The sequence below is a fragment of the Equus asinus genome, chromosome 20 (genome assembly GCF_041296235.1).
Source record: "Equus asinus isolate D_3611 breed Donkey chromosome 20, EquAss-T2T_v2, whole genome shotgun sequence".
In the NCBI taxonomy this organism is placed as follows: Eukaryota; Metazoa; Chordata; class Mammalia; order Perissodactyla; family Equidae; genus Equus; species Equus asinus.
Window position 1 is genome coordinate 39,382,789 of NC_091809.1, and position 22,809 is coordinate 39,405,597.

General features: G+C 37.7%; 1 pseudogene; it reads left to right on the forward strand.

Moving 5' to 3' along the window:
* The window catches only part of LOC106836004 (olfactory receptor 8B12-like), a 31,207-nt pseudogene extending 23,048 nt beyond the window's left edge, over positions 1 to 8,159 (forward strand).
* The last annotated feature ends 14,650 nt before the right edge of the window (positions 8,160 to 22,809 follow it).

The window sequence follows — 22,809 nt, forward strand, 5'->3', positions numbered from 1 at the left end:
TTGTTCCACAGGTACCTGTAGGCTTGTTTTGTCCGTAGGATGAGGTGAGTTCACAATCCTTGTCTATTGCCATCTTCCCAGAATCTCCAAGTTTCTATTCTGAAAGATCAAGTATTCTGTCTTTAAACATACTTTTTTTTTTTTTAGCAATTCACCATTTCTCTGTCCTTTGTGATCAATCTTGTTCCTATAATTCTCAATTTGCATCTCCCTCTTCTCTCTCAAGCTCTGATCTTCTATTGCCAACTTTTTTTTGATCTCTACCGTTTGAAATTTCTGCCAGCACTTTATAGTCTTGTCTAAAATTCAGTTAATTACTCTCTTTATTTTTTAATTCTTCATTTATATCATCCTACCCCTGACTCCCTGGGCTTGAAATCTTAGTCTAATTTGATTTGTGCCAGTTTCCATCATTCACTTCTGTTCCACTGAGACACTAAATTGTGTTAATATTCCATCACCATGTCTCCTACAACGTTTGTATCTTTCTGTATTTACTACTGTGGAAAGTCTTCTAACTGATCTCTTTGCTGCTGTTCTCTCTCTTTCAGTCTATTCTGATACCATTGGCTATATTAAACATCACTGTCATTAAGAGAGATAATTTTGAATACTAATATATTACTATTTATTACTTTATTAATTTTATATATTTAAAGTTAAATATTTTAAATTTACTATATAATTTAAATGATTTCATTTTATGAATTCTAAGGGCTACAATAAGCAGAATTTATTCATTACCACAATTCTTTGAGATGCAGTCATCATCTTTGGACAAGGTAAGGGAATTGAAGTTCAGAGAGAGGTTAAACATTTCCTAAGGTTACACATCTACTTGGAGGCAGAGCCAGGATTGGTACTGAAATTAGTCTGATTCCAAAGTTCATGTTCTGAGACTTAGGGAGACCATAGCTTATCATTCACCAGTATGTATCTGAGACAGAACAATGTAGCTTCTTATAGTTTGTTGCAACAAGAGGCATAAACTAGGACTGTTTTAGGCAAATTGTCAGACAGTCACCTTTTTGATACTCCACTGTCATTCCTTCCAATGGTTATACCCACTTAATGGGGTAGGATGGGGAGGTATCTGCTTTTGCAGAAGAGAAGACGAGCTCATCTTTGAAATTGGTGTGTGATTGATCATAGCACAGCCTATTGTAAATATCCAGTGAGGTTATATACCACATGTAGGCATTTAATAGAAAGACGAGAACTAATGTTTCCGGTTTGGTAGCTACCCTCATAAAGGAGGTTGTTGCACAGAGGAGCTCACCAGGAAGAAGAAAAAGAAGTGCATAGGATGCTGGGAAGTGAAATATGAGAGGAAAGGAAAAGGCACAAGAGACAATGTGAGAACTGCCTCTTTTAGACTGTAAGTTCCTCAAGCACAAGAACAATGTATTTTTGTTGCTAAATCTGGAATTTTGAAATGCTAAATGACGTACAAATTGAAGATTAATTGAACATTAAATAGAATGCTATCCCTTCTGACTCTGGTTTAATGACCTTAATTTTATTCACTTCCTTGGAAGTTGAGGCTATTTCAAATGAAGAGCAATCAGCTGCCATCTTTTCTTTCCAGCTAGGCTCTATGCCTCTTCTTGTGGAAGTAATGTGTGTTGTAGTGTTTCTCTGCTGTGTAGTGGTGAACAACTCACTCAGTGCCACACTAGTGTTATTTGCTGGTCTACAAAGACTCTGAGACAGATGTATAAAGACATTGTATATGTGTTTACATGTCATACATGAATTTGCATTACATATAATAATATGTATAGTATATAAGTATACATATGTTAGATATACACATGCTACATATGCACTAGAAGTAATTAAAGCAAAGAAATGATTAAGTGGAGTCAGGTTCTGGAAAGGGGAAGGTTCTATACCAAATGAACATGGTCAAAATTATTTCTCTGTACTCCTTTCTGCTTGTGCTGGAGAAAGTCATCAGTGAACTTGACTTTGGAGAAGCCATGGGCAAAATGCATTTGATACAAAGTTTTCATGGCAATAGTCTCTGAAGTGACATCAATTCAGAGGAAGTTGCATCATACAGACAAGAAACCTCCAGGCTCCTAGAAAAAAGACAAATTTTTGTGGGGGTGAGGAAGATCAGCCCTAAGCTAATATCTGTTCCCAATCTTTCTTTGTTACTTTAGGAAGATTGTTGCTGAGCTAACATCTGTGCCAATATTCCTCTGTGTTGTATATGGAACACTGCCACATCGTGGCTTGATGAGCACTGTGTAGGTCTGCACCTGGATCCAAACTCATGAACCCTGGGCCATCGAAGCAGAGCACACAAACTTAACAACTACTTCACCGGGTCGGCCCCGAAAAAAGCCAATTTTCAATGAACGCTTGAGGTCTTCTTTACCTCTAGGTCCTTATGAGAATTTATCATAGTTAACTAGTTTTCTCCATTTCTATCTTATGTGTGGTGGAATTTAGATCAGGCTTGGGAATCATTTGAGTCACTATGAAACAAAGCAAAATCTAAGTGTAAACCCACAGATGAAGCACCATTATTTTGGAGAATTGGCTGAAAATGTCTCACAGAAGTGGATAAGCAAGCAGACATTTATATGTGCCCACACATAAACATGGTGACTGGTGCAGAGATTGTAGGTGGACTGGACAAGAACTGGGGTTTCTGCCTTTGTGGTATGATTTCATAAACTTCTGTTGAGAAGCCCTGATCAAAAACATTGCCTACCCATTTGTTCACTGAGGCTTGAGCTTCTCTGAATACGGAATTTTTTCTCTTTGACTAAAAATATCATAAATGCCCTGTGAAAGTTTTTGGAGTATATGTGGCCACCTACCAGGTCAATTAGTCCCTGTACAAAGGAGTTTATCAGATCCCTTCCTGAGAGCTGATTTGAAAATTAAAGGAATTTAAAGTAGCCGGTGTTGGCTATTTAAAGACCAGAAATGTTTGTGGGCAGTGACTTTCATTGTGTGACTCGTGATTTTATAAAAAGCTCAGAAAAGTCCTTGGCCCTTTCTAACTTGCCACTAAGTACAAAATTCCCTCCAAGATAGCCAGTGTTTATGGTGAAGCTATTGTCTGAAGCACAGGACAATAATACATTGCCTGGGAGGCGTGCTACATTAAGAATATTCACCCATTGGTCCATGAGAGTAGCTGATATTAACAGCACAACTCTGACCATAGTCTTTCACGTCTTTGCTCAAATGTCATCTTCCCAAACACACCTAATCTGCCATCCTATTTAAACACACATCTCACACCTCTTTGTTTGTTTTTTATAACTCTTATCAACTTCTAAAATATTACATAACTTACGTGTTTCTTTTATTTATTGTCTGTCTTCTCCCTGGTATAGTAAAAGCTCAACGAAGGTGAGGACTTTGTTTTGTGCAGAGCTTTATCTGCAGCCCCTAGAACAGTGCCAGATATATTGTTTCTTCATTAATGTGTTGAATGAATAAATGAATTATCACTCTGTTATTCAGACTCTTACAGGTTACTCATTGGGCAGCAAATTTCCTTTAGGCTTAGCATTGTAGACTCCCGTTAGTGTCTTCCTGGTGTACTTTCCCAGACTAGTTCTTTATTTCTTTTCAAGATTCACCCAAGTTGTGGCACATTTCCTTAGTCTTTCCATTTTATTGCTGAGTTATCATCCATTGTGTGAATATAACATTGCTTATCTATTTTCCTGTTGATCCTTCATTGGTTAATTTCCCACTAAGAGCAATGTTTTTGGCTGTTATGAATGCAGCTATTACGAACGTTTATGTAAGAGACATTTTGTGGATGTATACATTAAGTTTTTTGAGTGTAAGACTAGGGGTGGAATTGCTGGGTCACAGAGTAAGTCTATGTTTCACTTATGAGATACTGCCAGTTTTACAAATAGTTGTACCATTTTATATTCCTACTAGCAATATAAGAGCGTTTTATTTGCTCCACATACCTGCCAACATCGAATATTGTCAATCTTTTAAAATTTAGCTATTGTACTAGGTATGTAGTGATAGCATTGTTGTAGTAATTTTCATTTTTCTAATAAGTAATGCTTTGGGCAACTTTCCACATGCTTATTATTTATTTGAATATCTTCTGAAATATCTGTTTAAAACTTCATCCCCTTAATATATATTTTTTAGTCTTTTATTAACTTATTTGTAGGATTTCTATGTATAATGTAGATATGAGTCCTTTGACAGATACATGTGTTGTGAATATTTTCTTTCTGTTTTTGGTTTTCCTTCATAATATCCTAGTGATGTATTTCAAAGAGCAGAAGTTTTTAATATTGATCAAATTGAATTTATGGTATTTTCCTTTTATGGATATTACTTTTTATATTTAACAAATTCTCTTTACTTTAGGGTCTTGAAGATATTCTCCTATTTTCTTCTCTAGGCTTAACCTTTACATTTAAGTCTCCGATCCATCATGAATTAACTGTATATGGTGTGAAATAGGGCTTGAGGATCTTTTTTGTTTATATAAAGACATCTAGGTGTTTGAGAATCATTCATTGAAAATAACTTTCTTTTCCCACTGAATTACTCCAGCACCTTAAAAAGAATCAGTTGATGCTATACATAGGGCTCTATTTCTGGACATTGTACTCTGCCTGTCCTTACTTCACTCCCCAGACTGTTTTAATTTCTGTAACTTTTTAAAATTCTTGGAGGCAGGTATGCAAATCCTCCCACTCTCTTCGTTTGCAAAGTGATTTTGCTCATTCTAGCACCTTTGTATTGCCATATAAATTTAAGAATCATCTTGTTATCAATGTGTCTGCTGGTATTTTGACTGGTATTAAATTGAATCCATAGATTAATTAAGATAGACTTAACAATTAAACAATACTTAGTTTTTCAGTTCATGAACATGACATATATTTCCATCTATTTGGATTTTCTTAAATGTTCTTTAGTCATATTTTCTAGTTTTAAGCTTAGAGGTCTTATACTAACTTTGTTAAATAGATATATCATATTTTGTGCTAGGAAATGGTATTTTAAAGTATCACTCTGTAATTATTTTTCCTAGAATGTATAAATGCTATTAATTTTTATATGTTAACCATGTGTTCCATGACCATATTAATTAACTTTTAAATTCTACTAGTTTGTTTATAGATTTACTTGCATTTTCTATGTACACTTATGTCACCTGTAATTAAAGATTTTTTTTATATTTTCCAATGCAATCTTTAGATCTCATAAGCATACATAACAGTGGGAACAAATTTATCCTGGGAATCTTATCTAAATAAGTAAAATAAGTTAGAGGAAAAGTGTCAAATATCATATGATCTCAGTCATAAATAGAAGATAAAAGCAACAACAAACAAACACATAGAGACAGAGATGGGATTGGTGGTTACCAGAGGGGAAGGGGAGAAGGAGGGTGAAAGGAATGATTAGGCACATGTGTGCGGTGATGATTTTACGTAGTCTTTGTGTGGTGAACATGATGTAATCTACACAGGAATTGAAACATAATGATGTACACTGCAAATTTACATAATGTTAGAAACCAATGTTACCACACAAAAAAAGGGGAAAAATAAAGAAACTTACACTCCAAGAGAAGACAGAGGAGGTAAATGAGAGACACTCCCTTTTTATTTGAGCTTGAAGTGAAGCAATTAATTCCTGGAATGAACTGGAATATGAATAAATTATTTAATGTACTATCCTAAATTATAATAGATAGCCCTTTGTATTGTCTTTCCTTGATCTAATCACTTCTTTTGATTAAAGTTATGGTGTATTTATTTTTTACTTTCCAAGAGATTGTCAGATCCAATAAGCAAGAACCTTGCTTTATGGATTTCGGTAGCTCTCATCAGGAGGAAGTTTAGTCTAGCGAATATGATTCAGGACCCTGGAGTGAGACAGACCTAGGCATGTGGGCTCTGAAACATATCGTCTGTGTGGGCAACTTACCTTTAAATGGATATCATTATTGCGAGGAATAAATAAGGATATATTTGTATAGTGCTTTGGATCTTGGCAGCCAGCAGTCAGTATAAGGGATTTTTGTTAGGTACATTTTTGGGTATTCCAGAAATGGTAATGATGATAATTTTTTCACCAGAGGTTTTCTAAGTACTGGATAAATGTATGTTGAAAGAATTGCCTCTAAAAGCCACACCAAGCAATATCAAAGGTACAAACATTTCTTCTTCCTTTGGCAAAGTAATCTCTGAGGAAATGGTCTTCATGCAGTCTCTGTTTTAATAATCAGGCTACTTAGAGCTGTAATTGTAATAAAACACTTTAGTCTCCTGTATCCCCTGGTTAGAAAAAGGCATGGTCTCCTTCCTTGAAGCTGGAGGGACTTTTGGGCAAATGAACAATTGGAAATCATGTTCTTCTGTGCAGAAGGGGTTCTAACATAAAATAGAGATTCTGATGCTTTGGACTGGACTGGGAGAGGAGAGTTCTGAGACCCAAGCTGTGTCTTCTATCCACTATGGCCTCTTTCCTTGGAGGACAGCTATGGACAACAGACAGTAGAGAATAGCATTATGGCTCTAAACTAAAGGAAGGTGAATGCCTGCCTGACCCTGGTCAGTCGTGTAACATTGTTGTTACAAGTGCAAACCGTGAAAGTCAGACTGCCTAAGTTTACCTTCTGGCAGCAAGGCAGTAGTTTTGGGACTTTGGGCTAGTTTCTTAACTCAGTTGTCTCATTTGTGTAATGGGGATGATGATAATTTTGCTACATAATTCTTATATAAAGACTTACACAGTAACCATTTAAATAAGTGTTAGCTTAAAAAATTATCATTAAACCTAAAGCCAGTTGCACTAGGACATCCTTGGTAAAACATGACTTCACCTTCTTGATCTGACAGCAGTGATCCAGAGGTGGGAGCTCTGGGAAATCTCAGAGTCTTCTCCCAGTGAGGACTCTCCAGGCAAGAGAGAGAAGGACGTAGAAAATGAACTGACTTAAAAATCTAAACACATCTACCTATTTTTGGTATCCCTTTCCCTGGAAGCACCAGTTCTTACTCTGGATGCAAAGTTTAACCTCATAGTGCTCTCTGGAAGTGCAAGTCACTTGGGCTGTGAAGATAGATCCATAGTAAATAGTAACAACCATCCTACCATAGCAAAGTTCAAATTTCTCGCTAGGTTTCATTCTCAAAAATGGGGAGTGTATTATGGGGGCCGAGTGTCAGTGTTTCTTTCTTTGTTAGTGGTTCTCTTTTCTTGTCCTGACAGATTGCCCCTACCTTATTCATCTCCAGTGGAGTACGGCAGCCAAGAACTTTTCTGTGACAGAGTGTATCCATGCAGGATTAACAGATCATCCAGGACTCCAGATACCTCTCTTCTTCCTGTTTCTAGGTTTCTACATGGTCAACGTTGTGGGGAAGCTGGTCTTATCAAGATTGGTTTGAACTCTAACCTGAACACTCCCATGTACTTTGTCCTCTTCAACCACTCCTTAATAGATTTCAGTCACTCCAACACCATCACCCGCCAAATGCTGGAGTTTTGTCTCAAAGCAGAACATTTTCTTGCATGCAGGGTGTATAATTCAATTCTTTTTCTTCTGCTTGTTTGTTATCTCTGAGTCCTTCGTCCTACCAGAAATGGCCTATGACCGTTATGTTGCCATCTGTAAACCATTGTCTCCTCAGACCTGTTTACTCCTCTTGTTGGGTGTGTATGTGAGCAGGTTTTCAGGGTGCCATGCCCATATGGGAAACATAGCAAGTCTGACCTTCTGTGCCAACAATGTTGTCAATCATTTGATGTGTGATATTTTTCTTCTCCTTGAGCTCTCCTGCAATAGCAGTTACATGCATGAACTGGTGATCTTCATATTTGTGACAATTGAAATTGGAATGCCCGTTGTCACCATCTTCATCTCTTGTGGTTTAATCCTCCCCAGAATTCTCCAGGTTCGCTCCACTGAGGGCAGGCCCAAAACTTTCAGTTCGTGTTGCTCTCACATAATTGTGGTTTCCCCTTACTTTGGTTCTGGAGCTTTCATGTATCTCAAACCACCTTCTATTTTGTCCCTTGACCAAGGAAAAGTGTCCTCCTTACTCTATACCATTGTGGGGTCCATGTTAAACCCATTTATCTGTAGTTTGAGGAACAAGGATATCAAAGTTTCCTTGAGGAAAACCTTGGGATGAAATATATTTTCTTAAGAAATGAGTAGTATTTGAGGAAGAAGATACAATGCTTTGTTCATTACTGCGTGTGTTTTCAATGAGGGATCCAAGGTCCAGTTTTTTTTTCTCTTGTACTGAAAGAGAATTTTAGTCTTTATGTTTGGATGAGTTTTTACTGTTGGTCTATTTTCCTTGTTCCTTGACCCACCTTGAGTGTTCCAATATTCTTTTATGCAAAGTATTTCTACAATCAAAGATCGTTTAATCTTGAGTGGGCTTTATAAACCATTTATCTATCTCCTTATTTAACAGACATTGAAAACTTAGAAATACTAATACTGCATATATTATCCAGAGCTACACAACCACCTGGTGCTACAACTCTGACTGGAATCCAGGTCCTTGAATTCCTATCTACTTTGCTTTCATTTATTTTATGTGTTCTTGCTTCATTCTACCCACATAGATTTAATTTTGAAAGTACTATGTCTAGCATTTTAAAGTCTGATTCTATGTGTAGCAATTTAATGTAACTTATCCATTAATAATTTTTCAATATCACTTTTTTTCAAGAGGACAGGAGGTGAAAAATTTTCTTAAATTGTCTTGGCCAAATGACGAGTGAGGTGTGTTAAGATTGTGGGGTGTGGGCAGCAAGTATGTAGGTTCCAATACCAGGTAAAGCATGATAATTCCAGGGGTCATGTGGGGTACCCTGGGGACCAAGCTAGTTAATTAGGTATTCTGTAGGTTTAAGGCTTATAAAGATGCTGAGTGGAAAGTTTCATACATTATTTAAAATCTAAGAAGATCAGAATTAAAGCTTTCTTCTAAGGGTTAGTCTGGGTGTTTTTGCTTTGGTGGAGAACTCTGTTACTCAGGATAATTAGCTAAGGGCCAGTAAGTTCTAAAGGAGGAGTAAATAATTCAGGAGATCTAGTTAGTTATCAAGGGAGTACCAAGCAGCTAATTATTACAGGAAGCAATATACATCAAATTTTAAGGAAGTGTGGTTTGCACAACTCTTCTTATACAGGCATACGTGGGAAAAGAAAATTCACTTCAAGACTGGTTTAAGTAAAGAGAAGTACAGAATACATCAGAACACTTTGATCTCAATGACTTCTTAGTAACCAAAGAAGGTTTTGTTTTTTTTTTTTGGAAAAGCACTACTATGTCAAGTGCTGAGGAGACACTTTGACTTATGAGCTTTTCTTTGGGAAGGTTCTCTTCTCTGGGAAAGAGAGAAGTTTAAACGAGTGTATAGTTTAACCCTTTAGTATGACGTATCAAAGGGGGTGAAGATTAAAACCGAGAGTGTTAGGGGGAGGATTTTGCTTTAGTCAGTATGAAATAGGGAAAGAGAATGGAGTTCAGGAGACCTGTGGGGCATGTGTCAGGTGGGTGAGGTGAATAGGCCACATTCAGTAGGTAGTAGAGGAAACGGCAATTTGTGAGGCATATAGAGGAGTTGGGTTTGTATCCTAGCTCAGTTGTTATCAGTTGTGTGACTTTGAGCAAATGATTTAATGTCTCTAAATATTAACTTCACTATTAAGAGAGAGGCAATAATCTTGACTTTGTGGGGTTTTTGAGAGTATTAAACTCTAGGCACTTAATAAATCTTAGTTCCCTCCCTGCTAGAACTCCTTCATCCAGGTTCAGCACTTCCTCTAGCTATTTCCTGACCTGAGGAAATCACTTCATCTTCCTGGAACTCTGCTTAGTCATGAGAAAATGGACTCTTCCCTAACTTTCATTTTAAAAATATATTAATTATTATTATAATATATTAAAATATATTTTGACTAACTAACACATGGACTTGGTAAAATATTAAACCATGTAGGTGGAGATTATACAGGGAAAATATGTGTTCATTCCCTCTAGTCATTCCATTCCTGAAATCTCCTCCTTAGAAACAACAATTGTTGCTAAATCCATATGAATCCTTCCATACTCAAACATATGTCTCTCTTTCTCTCTCTGTGTATATATATAAATGTCTGTCCCTTCCTTTTTAAATATATTATATAAGAGTATTTAAGAATGATGTTTTCAATGGAAAAAGCTTAGAAGTGGATGGGACAGAAAACATTTCAGAGGTAAAAAGAACAGGAACCAGTCACAGAAGAGGCCTGGGAAAGGGTCTGAGCATATGAGAGAGAAGGGAAGGGACAGCAGAGGCATCCTTCATTCTTGACGGGTCACTATCAGTTCAAACCCTGTAGCCACAGAGTAACATTTTCATCTTCTGATATTCTGTCCTCACCCCATGGTTTTACTCCTCCATCTCTGTTAATGTTGTGTTGAGGTTAGAGCCCTTGAGAGCTGGAAATGTCAGAGTGGTAAGTATTTTCAATACAGGACACAGTTCTACACATGTTTATTTATCTATTTTAATAAATTAGCCACATGTTTTTTCTTTTTCTGGTTCTTGAAGCCACTCCTATTTACTGTTGTAAGTTTGGAATATAAAAAATGTGGGAAGGAAAAAGATTACCTATACTTCAATGTGGTAGTTTGCATTATTAGTCAAAATTTGCCACTCAACTAGCAGTGCTATGCATCTAGACCCTTGCCTTGATCTCATAAAGGTAGGATTCTGCTTCGTTGATTGTCCACTTGACCATTGGATCCATCTTGGCCAGTAGGATATTAGCAGATATGATATAAACAGATGCGTTGGGTGTATTTACATTCTGGGGCTTGCCCTCTTGTGCTTCTGCCATTGCCTTGGGAAGAGCTTGTCATAGGTAACGGCTGCTGTTTCCAACTGATTCTCGTGATGAACACATTTGGAACAGATATTGAAGCAGAGATGCCCATCTGTGCCCAGACAAGTTGGGTCACCACAATTAACGTGTAGACATATGAGGAACAAATATTCATCGTTATAAGCTAATGAGATTTTGAGGTTGTTATACAGCATACCTAACTGGTAACACTCCACCATTCAGAGATCAGGAAAGGAGAATCTCATCTGAAGTAAAGAATTTTCTTCCAGTGGGATCATACTCTATATGCCATGCTATAAAATGTTTTCTGTCTTATCATTATATGTGAGCTTTATTGCTTGTCAACAAATATTTTTCGAATTATACTTTTCATGAGTTTCATCATGTAGTTATAGCATATTTTATTTAAGCTTTTCCAATTGTTGAAATTAAAATTGTCAACTCTCCAATGTTTTATTACTATAAATAATGCTATGATTATCAGTTTATGTTAAAATTTTTGTCTAGATTTCTGATTATTTTCTCAGGAGAGATTCTTATTTTATTTGCATTATTTTTCAATTCAAAATATTTCCAATTTATCGTGTAGTTTCTTCTTATTGAAACTACTTGCTACTTAGAAATGTGTTGTTTAATTTTTCTTTTCTCAGATATATTTTTGTTAAATTGAGAGGCGTATCAGAGCTCCAGCCCTCTGTCCTCTCTTTGTCATTTGGTCATCCTAACTGCGCTGAATTCTAACATTAACACCTTCATATACTTTTTAATCTTTAGCTTTTCCTTCATAGATTTCTTCTATTCCTCTATCATTTCTCCTAAAATGATGATGAGCTTTGTTACAGAGAGGAATATCATCACCTATGTGACATCAAAGACTCAGCTTTTCCATTCTGCTTGTCATTAGTGATTACTCCTATTTTGTACCACTGGTCTTTGGTCACTATGAGGCCATGACTACTCAGGACTGTTTCCTGCTGATGGTTCATAAGCTATTCAGTTTACTGGTTCTGCGGTCTTCCCAGGGAACATGGACCAGCTGTCCTTTTCTGATAACAATAGCATCAAACATTACTTGTGTAACATAGGCCCTCTGCTCCAGGTCTCCTGATTCAGTATTTACAGTAGTCTCTCTTTACCTACGGTTTCACTTTTCATAGTTTCAGTGACCTTTGGTCAACCACAGTCTGAAAATATTAAATGGAAAATTCCAAAAACAAATAATTCATGTTTTGAATTTTGCGCTGTTCTGAGTAGCAAAAGGAAATCTTGTGCCATTATGCTCCATTCTACCCAGGACATAAATCATCCCTTTGTGCAGTGTATCCACACTGTATATGCTATCCTGTTCCCACTTAGACATTAGTAGTTGTCTCTGTTTTCAGATCTACTATCGTGGTATCATAGTGCTTGTGTTCACATAATCCTTATTTTACTTAATAATGTCTCTAAAACACAAGAGTAGTGATCATTGCTATTTGGATATGCCAAAGAGAAGCCATAAGTGCTTCCTTTAAGTAAATGGTGAAAGTAACTGACTTAAGGAAAGAAAAAAATGTATGCAGAAGTTGGTAAGATCTATGGTAACTTTTATAACTGTATACTGCTATAATTGTTCTATTTTATTATTATTTATTATTGTTACGTTTGTATTTTATTTTAGTTATTGTTCTTAATCTCTTAAAGTACCTAATTTAAAAATTAAAATTTATCATAAATATGTATATATAGGAAAAAACAGTACATATAAGGTTTGCTACTACCCATGGTTTCAGGCATCCACTGGGTGTCTTACATTGTATCCCCCATGGATAAGGAGGATGACTGTATATCACAAGCAGGTAGATCTGTAGTCATAGGAACTTGCTTTGTAGTACCCAATGTTACCATCTTCACCTTTCAGTTTTCTTCTCTTCACAATCCTTCATTCACTCAATGCTGATGATAAGTCCGCAGATACCAGAAATTCCTTTCTATATTTCTTTGTATTAGGGACATTCTTCAGATCTTCTCCTGGAACTGTGGGCTAGAGCAAATTACACATAGTCTCCTCCACCAGTGTTAGGGCCAGTGATGAACTGTCTGGTCAAGATCTTGAGGAACCAGAGTATCTAATTTGCTGTGATGAAATTTCTATGATTTTTCTCTTGATTTTGGGCAGTGATGGTTACTAGGATTCCTTTTGAATTCTTTTAAGGCAGTATTTGTCCTCTTACCTTTTTCTTGTAAAGTAGGGTGTATTTTAATCTTTCTACCAATGTCTAGATTCAGGTAAGGCTCCAGCCTAGGTATAGTTTGGTTATGTTGTTGGCAGTTGAATGTCACATGCTCCAGGCTACTTGCTGGAAGATGTTATCTTTGTCTTTGCCTTTATGAACTAGAAATTGTCATGGCTTCTTCATACAACTTGTTCCAGAACCAAAGATCTGAGGAGGAGCATTTGATTGCCTGAGGTTGAGAGGTGTGTTTTGTTTGTAGACTGCAGGAGTTTGGGGAACACGTGATGGCCTTGCTATCTACCATCTGGGGAAATTTCAACTCAAACTCAAATAAGGACAGATTCTCCAGACAAAGAAAGAAGTTCTGATGCTGGGAAGCCAAATGTTGGCTACACCTCTTTATCCTTCAGGTCACTGAATTTCACTTCCTCTGAGAGGCTGTGCCTCACCTTAGAAAGTCAGTTCAGTTTCTTTCTTTTAATTCTTTAGACAGCCTTGGACTTCTAATTCTTTATAAGTAATAATATCTAGGACCCCTTTGTAATAAATATTTGGTGAGGGGTTTTACAAGAACATGATAATTGTAAATTTCAGGTCCATACACATGTGAGTGCAGTCTGTGGCTGGGGAGTCTCGGAGGAAAGGCTGTTCCTTTTTTACCACAGTCAAGGCTGAGACCAGCCTGCATTTTCGCCATCTCACCATATGGGGCGATTCTTTTCTAGTTTATTCACCTTCAAGTATGGCCTTGGTTGGTCACATGTTTATGAGGGTCACGGAGAGGTGTAGTGGCCTCTAGTCCCGCACTCCTTCCTGTCTGGGTTCTGATGCGGGGTCGGTGAGCCAAGGAGTCGAAAGAAAGATTTCTTGGACTCTCAAGATCTGGCAGTAGTGCTCTTTTTATTTAGAGAATAATGTGGAATAGCATGGGCACAGGACCCATGGGCAGTCAGAGCTTCTGCTGCCTGGGGACAGGACCCATGGGCAGTGAAGAGCTGCTGCTGCTGCTGCATGGGGACAGGACCCGTGGGCAGTCAGAGCTCCTGCTGCTGCTGCTGCATGGGGACAGGGCCCATGGGCAGTCAGAGCTCCTGCTGCTGCCGCATGGGGACAGGACCCATCGGCCATCAGAGCTCCTGCTGCTGCCGCATGGGGACAGGACCCATGGGCCGTCAGAGCTTCTGTGTTGCCGCATGGGGACAGGACCCATGGGCAGTCAGAGCTTCTGCTGCCCTGAGTTGAGGGTTAGGGCTAATTTTATAAGGCATGGGTACGTGACTTATTTTTACTGGAAAAAGAAAAGATGATGTAAAAAGTCATTAAATGATTTCAGTGCAGATGGGGTTTGGTTATTGTACGGTCATATAACTTTAGATATGAATCTGGCCATATAGATCGGCATGTAGGTGAGGATGTCCTGGGCTTCTCTCCCTGGGGCAGCCGTAATTTATACCATAAAAAAATCCACTGGGTCATATAGTTTGGCATGTAGGCCAGGTCACCTTGGGCTTCTCTAGCTGGGGCAGTCTTAATCCACATCAGGTTCTATGCCTTGCTTTTGACCCTCATGAGTGCAAACCATAGCTCTAGGCCTCCAAGCATTGGCAGAGACTTCTAAGGGAAACATTGGCTCCATCTCAACTATACAGACAGTTTCCTGCTTTAAATTGTCTTTTTTCACTCCTAAGTACTCCTATTTTCAGATCAGCTAAGATAATCAGTGGCTTAACATTTCTATTATTAGTATTTTTCTTCAACATTTTTCAATGTTCTAGCAGGAAGGCATTTTTTTCTGAACATCTAAATGTTAAATGACTGGAAATATCAATTTTACCAATTGATTTGTTGGGAGATTTTTGGTTACTGGCACAATGTTTTTATTTATTATTGATCTGTTCAGATTTTCTGTTTCTTCCCGATTCAGTTTTGGTAAATTGTATGTTTATAGGAATTTATCCATGTTGCCTAAAGGGTTATTCCATGTGTTCGTGTGTAATTGTTCATAGTAGAGTCCTATGATCTTTTGTATTTCTGTAGTATCAGTTGTAATGACCCCTCTTTTCTGATTTTATTTTATTTATTTGAGTCTCCTTTCTTTTTTCTTAGTGATTATAGGTGAAGTTTTGTCAACTTTGTTTACCTTTTCAAAAATCAGATCTTAGTTTTGTTAATGTTTACTATTGTATTTCTGGTCTCCATTTCATTTATTTCTTCCCTGATCTTTGTTATTTTCTTCCTTATGCTAATTTTATACTCAGTTTGTACTTCTTTTCTAGTTCATTGTGGTATAAGCTGGTGGTTTATTGGCATCTTTTTTTTCTTACTGTGGGTGTTTATTGCTATAACCTTCCCTCTTCGACCTACTTTTGCTGCATCCATGAGTTTTGCTATGTTGTTTTTCCACATCATTTGTCTCAAGATATTTTTTGATTTCTCTCTTGATTTCTTCTTTGACCCATTGGTTGTTCAGGAGCGTGTTATTTAATTTCCATGTATTAGTGAATTTTCCAGATTTCTTCCTGTTATTAATTTCTAGTTTCACACAATTTGGTCAAAAAGATACTTAGTATAATTTCAATCTTCTTAAATTTTCTTAGACTTGTTTTATGATCTCTGATATGATCTGTCCTGGAGAATGTTTAGTGTGTACTTGAGAAGAATGTGTATTCTGTTACTGATGGATGGAATGTTCTGTACACGTCCATTAGCTTCATTTGGTCTAAAGTACAGTTCAAGTTCAATATTTCCTTATTGAATTATTGTCTAGATGATCTATCCATTGTTGAAAATAGGGTATGAAAATCCCCTGCTTATTTATTGTCGTATATTACTCTCTTCAGATCTATTTGAATTTGATGAATAAATTTAGGTGCTCTGTTGTGTGCATATTTATATTTACATTTATGATTGTTTTATCTTCTTGATGAATTAACCTCTTTATTATTATATAATCACCTGTTTGTCTCATTACCACTTTTCGCTTGAAGTCTATTTTATCTGATATAAGTATAGCTACTCCTCCTTTCTTTTGATTTCTACTTGCATGGAATAATCATTTTCCAACCATTCACTTTGAGCCTATGTGTGCCCTTAAAGCTGAAATGAGTCTCTTATAGGCAACATAAGTTGATTCTTGGTGTTGTATCCATCCTGCCACTCTATGCTTTTGATTGGAGGAATTAATTAATTTACATGCAGAGTAACTATTGATAGATAAGGACTTACTAATGCCATCTTATTGTTTTCTGCCTCCTTTGTAGCTCCCTTGTTCCTTTCTCCCTCTCTTTATGCCTTACTCTGTGAATTGATAATTTTCCAAAGAGATGTGCTTTGATTCTATTCTCTTTATCTTTTGAGTATTTCCTGTAGGTTTTTAATTTGTAGTTACCATGAGGCTTACATAAATCATCTTTCTTATAGATATAACAGTCTATTTTATGCTACTGCAAGTTAAATTCAATTGCAAACAAAACTCTACTCTTTTACTCTCCACCCTTTTGTTTCTGATATCACAATTTACCTCTTTTTATACTGTGTACTCATTAACAAATTATTGTAGCTACAATCATTTTTAATGCTTTTGTTCTTTAACCTTTATACTAGAGTTAAGTGGTTAAGACATATTATAGTATTAGTATATTCTGAATTTGACTATATACTTACCTTTATAAGTGTGTTGTATATTTTCAAGTTACTAATTAGTGTCCTTTCATTGCAGCTCGAGAATTCTTTTTAGTTCTTCTTGTAAGGCAGGTCTAGTGGTGATGAACTCCCTCAGCTATTGTTAGTCTGGGAAAGTCTTTGGCTCTCATTCATATCCAAAGGGCAATTTTGCGTGATAAAGTATTCTTGGTTAGCAGTTTTTTCTTTCAGCACTTTGAACGTATCATCCCACTCTTTCCTAACCTGTAAGGCTTCTGCTGAGAAATCGCTGATGACTTAATAGGGATTCATTTATAAGTTATAAGCTTTCTTTTAATCTTGCTGCCATTAAGATTTTTCTCTTTGTCTTTGATTTTTGACAGATTTATTATAATGTATCTTGGAGAAGATCTCTTTTAGTTGAGTTTATTTGGTACCTATGAGCTTCATAAACTTGAATAACCAATCTCTCTCCAGATTTGGGACATTCTCAGTATTATTTCTTTAAAATGCTTTCTGCCCTCTTTTCCCTCTTTTCTCCTTCTGGGACTCCAGTAATTTGCAAATTGCTTCTTTAGATGGTATCCTATAGACTGCACATGCTTCTTTCACTCTTTTTCACGCTTTTTTCTTTATTCTCTTCTGACTGGGTAATTTAAAAGTTCCTGTGTTCTAATTCACAGGTCCTGTCTTCTGCATGAACTATTTTATGTTGCATTTTTTAATTTAATTCATTGTGGTATAAACTCCAGAATTTCTGTTTGGGTTTGTTTATGCTTTCTATCTCTTGTAAACTTCTCACGTTGTTCATGTTTTGTTTTGTTGATTTCATTGAATATCTGTGTTTTCTTGTAGCTCATTGAGGTTCCTTAAAAGAACTATTTTGGATTCTTTGTCAAGTAAATCAGAGATATCCATGTTTTTGCAGTCAGTTTTGGAAGATTATTGTGATCTTTCGATGGTGTCACATTTACTTGATTTTTCATGTTACTTCAAGTTGAACATTGCTGTCTTTGCTTTTGCAGCCACAGTCACCAACTCCAGTCATTGCCAACTGAAGATAGAAATAGCTTCTGTGAGCTCTGCTAGGGATTCTGAGGCTTTCTCAGACCTTTGATGGATATGCCTGCTGCACATTTCTTGCTCCCTCTGTGGCAGAGTTCTTAAGTTTCTATGCCTTCTCTTGACCCTGCAATTCACCAGAGTGGGTCCTGATAGCTTTCCTTTGTTTTCTCAAAGGTGGAACTAAAGCTCCAGTCTGTGATCTCACCAGGCCCATAGATTTGTGCTGGCTTTCTATTTGGGCTCATTAGCCATCTGCCAAAGCTCACTCTTACCATTCTTGGAGTGCAAACAGAGCTTGCCAAAGGGTGGGGCTGTTTGTTGGAGAGTAATGTGGAGCACTGTGGGTGACCATTGGCCAGTTTATGGGGTCCATGGGTGAGGTAACTCCAGGGGCTTGTGGATAGGCTTCTTGATGCAGTCTGTGATGTAGTTACTAGGATCCAGGTCCCTTTAATGCCCTCTAAGAGTCTCATAGGATGCTTTCCCAGTCTTTTCTCACAACCAGACATGGAGTCACCAATTCACTACTCTGAATAGAGCAAGAAAAAATGGGCCTTTTGATGCTGCCTTATACAGTGAGGAATCCGGGTGTTCACTCACTCTCCGTCATTTTCCCCTGGTAGAAATCACAAGATGAGAGGGCCTGACTTGGCACTGACTTGTACCACCTGGTGGAGGGGTGATAGAGATAATTAGAAATTGTTCTTTTTACCCTCTCCAGTGGGTCCAAATTCATATTATATTGCTCCAGCAGCATGCTGGAACTTCTCCATTGGACACCTGAACTTACACAAAGGCTCTCTCATCCATCCATTATTGTCTAAGACAGTGTTCCCCAGGGGTTCTTGGACTGTGGTTGTGTTACCGAACCTGAAGTGAGTTGGCTCACCCGTTGCACAGCAAGCCAATCTCTGACACCGGGGGTGGTGGAAGAAAGTAGGAACTTTATTTTTGCACAGCGCTGAGCAAGGAGAGAGGGCAGTTAACGCTGAAATCCCAAACTCCCCGAAAAGCTAAAAGGAAGGGTTTTTATTTGGGGCTTTAGGTAGGGGAGGGGGAACATATGGCCTTGCTGGTCGGAGCTTTCCCACCAGTCTGTCTTTGGCCTTGAGACACTTGCAGAGAGGAGGGAGCTCATGACCTTGCTGGTCAGCAGCTTTCCCATCAGCCCTTATCTCTTTGTGGAGAGGAGATGGTCCAGGTGCTTGTCCTTGACGGTGTCTGTCTCCACGGAGGATAGCGGATTCTGGAGGCAGGAAGCCAGAGAGTAAGCAGGGAATGAGTGTTTTGGTTTTAACCCCATATATGCTGGGTTTAATGCGGGGAAACTGATACCAGGGCAGGTATCAGCTGAGAGAGGATAGAATAAGTTCACAAGCCACTTCAGTTTCCACAGCTGGGACTGAGGCCCGTGTGCCAATTATCCATTGTACATGTGGACGAGACTCCTTCCAGGTCCCTTGGCTTATGGTGTTGGGTCCCATAGCTCCTACAAAGACTCTTTTGTCCATGGATGGATGCCAAATTGTTGTTGTTGTGGGGGACATAAAATGAAGGACATCTTATTCAGCCATGTTGCTGATGTCAGTTCCCATAGGCTCTTTTTTTTATGCTAGGTGAAACTGTCATAGAAGAGGAAATAATGGGAATAAGGTAACATATCCAAAAATAAACTAAGAAATCAACTGAAATTTAGAACTAGAAGTTGACTTCCAGGGTACAGGTTGATGATTGGACCAAATGATTAGACTATTCTGGAGACTTCCCTATTCCTTTCCTGAGTTTTTTCTTTGATGTTCACCAACAAGCATGCAGGCCTCAGAGGGCCTCTTCTTTCCCTCTAGAGTGGACAAGTGACCAAAATCTTGCTTTCCTGTGTTGCGACTTGAGATAAGGCCAGAGGGTTCCAGCACAACTGACCTAAAGGCAAGGAGAGGAAAAGAATGAAATAAATGTGGAGTTTTTACGCAGAATATGTCTTATGAGATATTGAATCATTGTCAGCTTGTGGAGTCCCACAGAGTTACCATCCTCCAGCCAATGTGGCAGAGGACATCTGTATTAACCATGTCTTTTATTTTCTATAATCTGATGTGTTGCTACCTGGAGGTCTTCTTCCTCCCAGGGTTAACCAATTCCTAGAGACAGTAAACAGTTTGCTTGTGAGCATGGCTTTCAAATGCAAACCAACCAATCCAGGGCCCATACACACAAGCACCCCCTTTATCGAGCTCTCAAACTCTGGCTAGTACACACTTGCCTAATTTTCCCAGAGCCAAGTTCCAGATTACTGGGGACAGCCTCTATGCCCCAGACCTGGATAAAATTATTCAAACTAGCCTATTCTAACCCTGCTTACTCTGCCTCATTCATTATCAATATTTTCCCATCAGTCTGGTACATTTGCTACAATTGATGAACCTATTGACAAATCAATATCACCCAAAGTCTATAGTTTACATTATAGCTCACTCTTGATGTTGTCATCACACAGGTTTGGACAAATGTATAATGATGTGTATCCAACATTATAGTGTCATACAGAGTAGTTTTAGTGCCTTAAAATTCGTCTGTGCTGCACCTATGCACCCGTTCCCTCTTGTCAAACTTTTGCAACCACCAACTTCTCTACTGTCTCCATAGTTTTGCCTTTTCTGGATTGTCATAGAGTTGGAATCATACAGTATGCAGACTTTTCAGATTGTTTTTTTTCACTTAATAATATACATTTGTTTACTCCATGTCTTTTCATCGCTTGATAGATCATTTCTCTTTAGCACTTCATAATATTCCATTGCCTGAATGTACCACAGTTTATCCATTCATGAACTGAAGGATATTTCAGTTGCTTTAAAGTTTGGCAATTACGACTACAGCTGCTATAAACATCCATGTGAAAGTTTTTGTTTGGACATATGTTTCAAGTCCTTTAGGTAAATACCACAGAGTACGATTGCTGGATTGTATGATAAGAGTATGTTTAGTTTTATAAGAAACTGCCAATCTGTCTTCTAAAGTGTCTGTACCATTTTCCTTTCTCATCAGCAATGAATATGAGTTCCTGTTGCTCTAAACAGTCCCCAGCATGTGGTGTTGTCAGTGTTCTTGATTTTGGTCATTCTAATAAGTATGTAGTGTTAACTCATTGTTGTTTTCATTTGCGTTTTCCTGATGACAAATGAAGTGGGGCATCTTTTCATATGCTTATTTACCATCTATATATGTTCTTTGGTGAGGGATCTGTTAAAGTTTTTGGGCCATTCTTAAATTAAGTTGTTCTTTTCCTTATTGTTCAGTTTTAAGAGTTTGTATATTTTGGATAACAGTCCTTTATCAGATATGTCTCTTGCAAGTATTTTCTCACAAACTATCCTTTCAATGACAGCCATCTTCTGCCTTGTTTTCTTTACCATACCCCATAATAATAAAGCCTATGTTTTAAAACACTATTCTCTACCTTCACTGCACCAGATCATATTTGGACTTGTCTACTTCTTAAAGTCCAGACTGAGAAAGGAAAGCCAGGTCCCCTCTTTTTTTCCATTTGGGCTCCTCTTCTTACAAGCTTGATTTCCTTTATGAGGATCCACTTATCTCTTTGTTGAATGGCACTGGCTACACTTTCACTGTGCAGGAGAAGCCAGTAGGGTGCCTTCCTGTCTTTGCAGTAAATGAAGGGATCACAGTTTGGATTGAAGTCAGCCTGATCACAAACCCCATGTATGTTTTTCACTATTGTATGCTGTTGCAAGATTTACATTTCCCTAAGAATCAAGTTTTCATTTTAACCTGGAGGGCACATAGTTTAGTAAGCATAAATTTCCAGTCGTTGTTATAATTAAAGCATTAAAGAGAACATGATCTTTTAGGTCAGTCTAAATATGTGTTTGCATCTCTGTTCTGCCTGTTACTGACATACAAACGATCTAATTATTTTCATGTTTGTCAACTTTTATTTATTTTTAAAATGCAAACAAATACTTTCATAATGTGATAATAAATATAAATTTCATGGAGCCAGGCACTCTGTTATTTTTCTTTTTCATGTCCCCCTCTCCTTATATAAGAAAAATATTTCATATGCTATGATACTATTATTTGGGTTTACCCATAAGAAGGACAAAGAAGAACCCATTCCATGAGTTTCTTATTATCTCAAGGCTGAGGTAGGTAATATATTAGTAGTTGAAGGCACTGAAGCTCCGAGGTATTAAGTACCTTTCAATTTATCGTAAATATATCATAAAAATGTATTTAAGTTTTAAATGATGTCCTTGTCATTCTGTTTAGGTGAATAGCTTTTGCAAGTCTTCTTTCCCTAGTCAAGCTGTCAATACAAAGGAGGTTGAATTTTAGAGAGTTTGGACCAGGGAGACTCTGGACTAGGGTCAACAAGCCTATTAGAAGGATGGGTCAATTCTTTACTGAAAAGAGAGTGATTAAGTTTAGAAGTGTGTAGTGAATGGTGAGATCAGCAGACTCTTTCAACTGCTGAATTCTAAGAACGTTTACAGCCAGTCTTATGATCATTCACCTTGACCTCTCAAAATTAGAAGATTGTAGGGCTCTTCTCTATTGAAATTGACCTACCTAAGAAAGAAGAATTACAGATACTGTTGGATGTTTAGCCACTAATAAAGTGACACATATGGATCACTCTTTCCCTACAGTGAAGTCTGCTAGTTGATAAGCCCACCCAAATTACAGTGAGTGTTCAATCAACTTGTTACTGACTGTCCCTTAAGTTAATGAGGATAGCCAAGGATCACCAGCCATTTGAGGGATGATTGTGTATGAAAAAGCAAGGAGAAAAAATACTCAGAGAAAATAGAATGATATGTGGCAGTTGCCCTCTCACTTAGCTTCGTGAAGTGGCCTGTGTCACCTGTAATGTGAGAAGCCAGAGAGGTGCTATGTTTTTTATCAGCCAGACTCATCATGATTGCACTGGCCCAAGGATTTCTTGCAGGAGCTGTCCACATAGGCAGCCTGCTGGGCACAGATGTTAAG